Consider the following 6695-nt stretch of genomic DNA (forward strand, 5'->3'; position numbering starts at 1 on the left):
TGGGTCTTTCTCTTCTCCCTCTTTCGTTGAAAGATGAGTAGGAAGGATACGGTTGGAATCTGTGTGTGTGTGTGTGTGTGTGTGTGTGTTCGGCTTTAATATATATATGGTTGGCTCTCCTCAGAGAGAAGGTTGAAACCCTGAGAGAACAAACTCTTCCCTTCACGTCTTCTAAGTGTTCCACGTGGGAATGCAGGCGAGGGTATTCTTTTAAGCTCTGGTCATTTTCTTTTTTGTTTAGGAAAATTTCATACTTTCTACATTTGGCGTTGATATTTTGCTGAATTTAATATCCACCTGATTTTTATAAACTGGCATCGCCGAACTGTAGTAGCCATTTGGCTCTTCATTGTAGGAGAAATGGTTTCTACGTTATTCCTTTGTATTTCTTTATCATCCTTTTCTTTTGTTTCCATTTTTTTTGTAAATAAAAACACTAACTAGGAAATGTATTTTCATTATGGAAAATAACTAAGAATATCGATCTGAACTTCTCCCACCTTTGCAACGAGTTGCCCGAGATTGTACTACGTACTAGGAATACTTGCATTAGCTCACGCCTAATAATTCGCCGATATTTTATACTTTGCTATATTCGGCATGAAACTCTGATTCCAATCTTTGAGTTTCTCATTCGGTTTTAAAACAATGTGGGATTTAATATCCCCTTAATTGGAAAAATTTGGTCTATGAATGCCTTGCTAAGCACAGGGTGGCTCACAAGTCAAAGGGTTTTAAATATTAAACGATTTTTTATTAGTTTAGAGAAACCAGTTATTTTCAATCCTACATGACTTTAGTTGTTTTCCTGTTATCTATTACGTAGCCGATTATTCTTTAAGTGTCTTGTTCCCATGTGAATTTATGGCATCTTCAGTGCTTGTTTAAGAGGGTTAGCAAATTTAAAGTCTTTATGAAGAAATCTCAAAGTTTTCTGGCATTTCAATTTCATGCGGATTCACTGTTTGTTCATTTACATTTGTATACAGCAATATGTATATATCAATATTCCATGATCCCGATATCATCCTCCTGTCCCTTTTGCATCCTTTATGCAGCTTCATCTCTTCCAATCCCAGGAGATTAAATCTGCAGTCTTATCAAGGACTTTCGAAGAGTCCAAAGGACTTCCTTATCCTTACAAGGCAACGTTCCTTTCTACATCACGATTATCCTCTGGTTGTATTTGCAGTTTTCAGATATTCGCTGATACCGTTCCTGTCTATTTTTTAACGAAAATTTACATATTGTTGTTGAAACAAAGATTTGGATGTAGGGTTGATGCAGAATATATTTTCAAGCTAAGGGGGGATAAAATCCAAAGAACCCCTTTGAAATATTGTCCTTACGTGAGTTATAACTCTACTCATGTTATGCTATGCTGTCGAGCCTCTTTAATTAGGTCAACAGTCCTAATCGACCGTCGGGGAAACAGCTTAAAGCAAACCTTTTGGTCAGACTATCTACCAGTATTATTCAGCTACTATTAAAGCAAGCGTCCTGCTCATAGTTGGATTAACTTCTAATGCAACGGCTTCCCCCCCACCACCACTGCAAGTCTGATTCAATGGAAGTGACAAAAATTTAGATGTCATCTTCCATATGAAGATATAATAATACTACAACTTTGATTAGCACGAGGATGAATACTCGTCGAACACCGTCAAAGGGTTAAAGAAACGCAGATAATAATGTATTGCTATTAACGTAAGTGATGCTCATCACGTCATGCGGAATAAAGAACTTCAACCACAAACACGTAACTATGGGAATTTTTTTCTTTTTTTTATTTCACCAATTGTTTCCGCTGCACCCCTTTTTGTTATTAATAGCGACACACGAGAGGAAGTTTCTAAAGCCTTATTTTCACCGCCTGACACGATCGACATCATTTTTTGTGATTCTTTTACATTTTTTAATTAATTTTGAAAACATTCTACAAGTTAGTCGTTGTGTTCATTATGTTTCCATTCAAAACAGCGAATTTAATTAGATGGTTTCATGCTTTAATTTTTTAAAGTTAACCACAAATGACCCATAACGGAATTGGTTCCTCTTCATTTCTCGTCCATGAAAATCCACATTTCAAGTAATACATATCGTATTTTGTAAGTTTTCCCAACCTTCCTAGTTGGTTGTTGTCAGGCGACACACCCCTTATCAGTTTCATTGGATGCGGATACAAAACCAACGTTTTCTTGTTGCTTACAGCTATTCTTATCTGCTGTGTTGCTCTCACTCTTAAATCAAAGAATCCATACTTAAGTATTTGAAAGCCAAAAAATTATATTTGTTATTGGTGTTTTTTCACTTACGTACATTATTAAAGCGATTATACACTGGAAAATTCGTAGAAACCTATATTGATCGTTATTTTAACTTGCAATATGATCAAATAATGCAGTCCATTGAGGCTTACATCTTCTGAACTGTCTTAATTACATCTTCTAGTGATTCACATTTTTTTATTTTTCTTTTAAATAATCAGTCCTTACCTTTCGCTTTTTGCAGGCTCGCAATGTTCGTTCATATACGACGCTGTTCGAAGATTCACGAGTGATCGTGAATTGGAAAACTGTTCAAATGAAGCAGTTTTCACAATTGGAGTAGGTCAATTCATAAATAATACCGCATGCAATTTATTGAGAAAATTATGCGTTATTGATAATGATGCATATCCGAAATTGCCACGAAAGAGCTTTCGCGTATACCCCCTGAAGATCGCGTCCCTCACTTCGAGGAACACAGGGGATGCAGCAGTGAGTGACGAACCGGGCGCGCTAACCGCCTAACCTGCCATTATGGATAAAATTCGCATCCTCATACGCTTCCTATCCATCATATTATAATTTCATTGTAATATCAATGGTATTATAATTTTGCTATGCATTTCGCGTCCAATAACTGGGACGTCTTGGCCGGCAACGTAGTTCAATCATTATGGAGAATTTCCCATTGTGCACACTACGTAAGCGTTGCGAGGGGGTTTATTTCAATCAATTCCACCATCATACACCAGACGTCTGGGGAAAAACAGCAGTCCATTCTGCTCCAAATAAACAAGTTCAGCAAGTGGCCACAAACGAACTGCATAAATTAGCAAAATCACAACTAGCATGCCAAATTGCCTGAAAGGTAAGCAAAGACTGCCCGACATACAACTACTATGGACCAGTCAAAATTTAACACATACATTATGGAGAACAATAAAGTTAGCTGAAACAGCACTACTTTCCTGCCATGCCTTCAAAATAATCAAGGCTGAAAATAACTTTAACAAAACTCTTAATTAGAAAAATATAATAAATAAATACAAGAACCCAACAAACGAAATATGTGGCTTTCCAATCCATCCAAGTATGGAATATTTTCCAAAGGATCAGAAAAGAGAGAGCTGCAATACTCTTTTTCAACCCTGAAGTCGAGGATATATATTAATTACACAGGACAGCAACGAGGACTCGATTCTTATCGAAATCACGTACAAAGGAATTAACCTCCAACCGGCCAGGACGTCTATTTTTATATACGGCCAGCAAGACCTACATAAATTTGACCACCTGTTGAAAGAAACTATATAAGTACATTTGCCCATCCTGTCCATTAGAAAGTGCGATAAACCCTTCACATTACCTCGTATATGTATCAGCTTTCAGTCACTTATCGCAAGAAATGCAGTTGCTTTGCCGTTTTCTGGGTAAGTGCAATCTAATTTACATTATTAGACTACCTACACTTTACATTTATTTTTGCTGCTACTTTTATGGCATAAATCAGTGTCGGCCCTATGAATATGCCCCTCCCTGGTGCAATTGAATATTTGGCCTCCCCTACTTTTCTTTTTTTTGTCATGAAATATTTATTAAAAGCTTTGATGTTAACAGCTACGCTTTAACATGTCTGATCATGAATTCTTAATAGTACCATTGGTTAACGAAATGATCAACTATTTTAATTCGATAGTAGTAATTATTAATAATTACTTGAGAAATCGATTTTATTGTTACGATATTTATTAATATCACAAACTAAAAAATATTGTTTACATAAATGGAGATGGCTACATGGTGTGTAGCGTTTTCAGAGAGCTCCCGAAAGCTATGTATTATTTTTAGTGAAAATTGGAATATTAAATCTTAACGTAGGATTGTTTATTTTTGTTAGCTTGTTGTGTCTGTGGGATTTTGGTGTGAATTCCGATTTTTTAACTTAGTATTTTAAAGATAAGTTTGATGGAATAACACAGTGTTTCTCAGTGTGATACGCGGCAATTTTCGGCAATGCATAATTAAAGCAGTCATTACATTTTTCAACAAACGGTGCAATTACAGACAACCAGGATAAAACGCCACGTCGCCGGTGGGGTGGAGCATATGGTTTTGGCGTTATACCAACCCCGTCATTAACGTGTGAAAACGAAGAAATATATAGTGAATGTGTTTCAGCTATTATGGAATTCGGTTAAAGGGTATTAGCATTTCGCTCAACTGCTGAAATCCTAATTTGTCTTTGGTTCGCGCGATCTCTTAATGCCGAAGTCATATGCAGTTTTCGCTGCCCTACGCATCTCCAGTCCTGTAAATTACTGCTAATTTTCGATTGTAATAATGGGAGAGATGACGCTGTTTGGGTAGATGACTTTGACGATGCGCACAAAGAAACTGTTCTCGATGCGAAAAGTAGTGATAGCGACTTCTTGGTAAGTCGCACCATTTTCAGTTTTTTGTTTTTCCTAAAAACTTTAGTTTCCAAAAATTCCCGCACATCACGATTTTTTAGCTTTAATTTTGGGGGAAAAAAGTTATATTCGAGTAAATACAGTATTTATTTTTTTATTTTTTAACTTTCAAATTCCTACGTATGGATCGTTAAACATTTCATTTACAAATAAAGCCCCCAAACGAGAGCAATATAGCAAACAAGTAGGCGCGTAAGCAACACTGGATCAAATGGAACTGATAAGAGTGTTGCCTGTGATCTAGGAAGTAGGAAGAGGACGAAAACTCGAGTATGATTGTGGACTTTCATTTCATGGATGGGAAATGAAGAGGAAAGTTTTCAAAATTTTCTTCTTTTAAAAACAGTTCATATTTTGTGTTTACCTCAACATATAAATTCAAATAAAATAGATTTATTTTTACATTAATTTATTTCATTTTCATTAATTAATTGTTTAGGGGTACTTGGTGTTAAGGAAAAATTTTTAAGGGGTACGCGGATATCTGAACTTTCAGAAACACTGTTCTCGAGGGATGGGAAAGCAAGTTCACCCCTGGTGAACACGCATACTCGATCTGTTAACAGGAAACGAGAGAGCGGATCAGCTGGTTACAGAAGCGGCTAGGAACCGGTTACGAAAAGTAGTCAAAATCTACTCTGAGGCGTAAACAAGATTTCACCGCACTTCTAACGGGACGTGGAAAACTAAGACACTACTTACACAGATTCCGTATCCTGGAATCATCATGTATGTATTAGTTGTCCACACCTTCAACAGACTGTACTATATCAATGTCAGCTACTCGACTCCATCCGTCAACTAATGCACTGGAGACAAGTGGTCAGTGCCAAAACAGACGTATCCAAAAGTATTACCCAGAATTAATTAAATTTGTCAATAACATCACTTTCCAGTCATTTTAGTGTAAAATAAATTACACTAGCCATTTTAGTACAGAATAAATTGGGTGACAAAGGAAAATCTCTCATCCTGGTTTTCTTTCAAAACTATTTTTGGATTAATTATTCTCCTCAAAGGGAGTGAGCTGACCCTAGAGGCAGTGCTAGACCAGGTCAACTCGTGGCAAAGGTTGAGCAAGTTCCAAGCACTTCGCCGCCTTCCAAAAGTCAGTTTAATATCTTGGGCTCTGATCGAACCCGTATCAGATCTTAAGCTGATAAGAACAGATCAGTCGAGTACCGATCACTTTAAAGTGTACACGAATGTTACCCGTCATTTCTGTCACGAGCTGAAAAGCTCGATTGTTAAGGGGAAACAGTCTGTTCTGTTAATTCCTGATAATTTAGCTAACGCTGCTTTTAGAAGGCAGGGGAAAACCTCCCTTATTGGTAGCAGTATACCAGCTAGTTGTAACCTAATAGCAATAGTATTGCTAAAGCCTCTGTGTTCAACTTCATAGGCGAGGTTTCTTATTTAAACTTCAAGTTATGATTTGGCTCGGCCTTAATAGGCCTGATAAATCTGTCGCCAAAACTATTTAAGCAGGGTGTTTCTTCCTAATCTAGTTAATTGTTTGGGTTTGGTTTAGTGTTTTTTCCCTTTGCGGTCTCTCCTTTTTCTCCTGCTCGAAAGCCCTCCTGGTTTCTTGATTTTCCCAGATTCCTTCCCATATTTTATCTTCTTTGAGCTTGAGCAACCTCAAGATCCCGTTATGTTTTCTCCTTCGCCACATTACTTAATCCTGGTATTTCCTGCAGATGATCGAGTGTCATCTTCCGGATATCTTGTACATGGTCGTTTCCCCGTCTGGGGTAAAGATAGGTTCGTCCTATTTTTTTGATTGTGTTCCTCATTTCCTCTGTGTTCTCAAACTCTAAAGGAATTTCTGCATATTCTGTAGAAAGATGCTGTTCTTTCTCTGGTTCTTCTGTTATGTCATGTTTTGATTTTTTTTCCTTCTCCCTCCTTCGTACTACCTGGACGTTTTGATGATCTCTCAGTATCTTTTGTTTCT

The 6695-nt window shown here is 37.1% G+C and overlaps 1 pseudogene; it reads right to left on the reverse strand.

Annotated features, from left to right (window-relative positions):
* Positions 1 to 5755: 5755 nt before the first annotated feature.
* LOC150093561 (U2 spliceosomal RNA) lies at positions 5756 to 5924 on the reverse strand (annotated as a pseudogene).
* Between the last annotated feature and the right edge of the window lie 771 nt (positions 5925 to 6695).

Source organism: Typopeltis vanoorti, chromosome 24 (genome assembly GCF_054136105.1).
Source record: "Typopeltis vanoorti isolate ZY-2024b chromosome 24, IOZ_Tvanoo_1.0, whole genome shotgun sequence".
In the NCBI taxonomy this organism is placed as follows: Eukaryota; Metazoa; Arthropoda; class Arachnida; order Uropygi; family Thelyphonidae; genus Typopeltis; species Typopeltis vanoorti.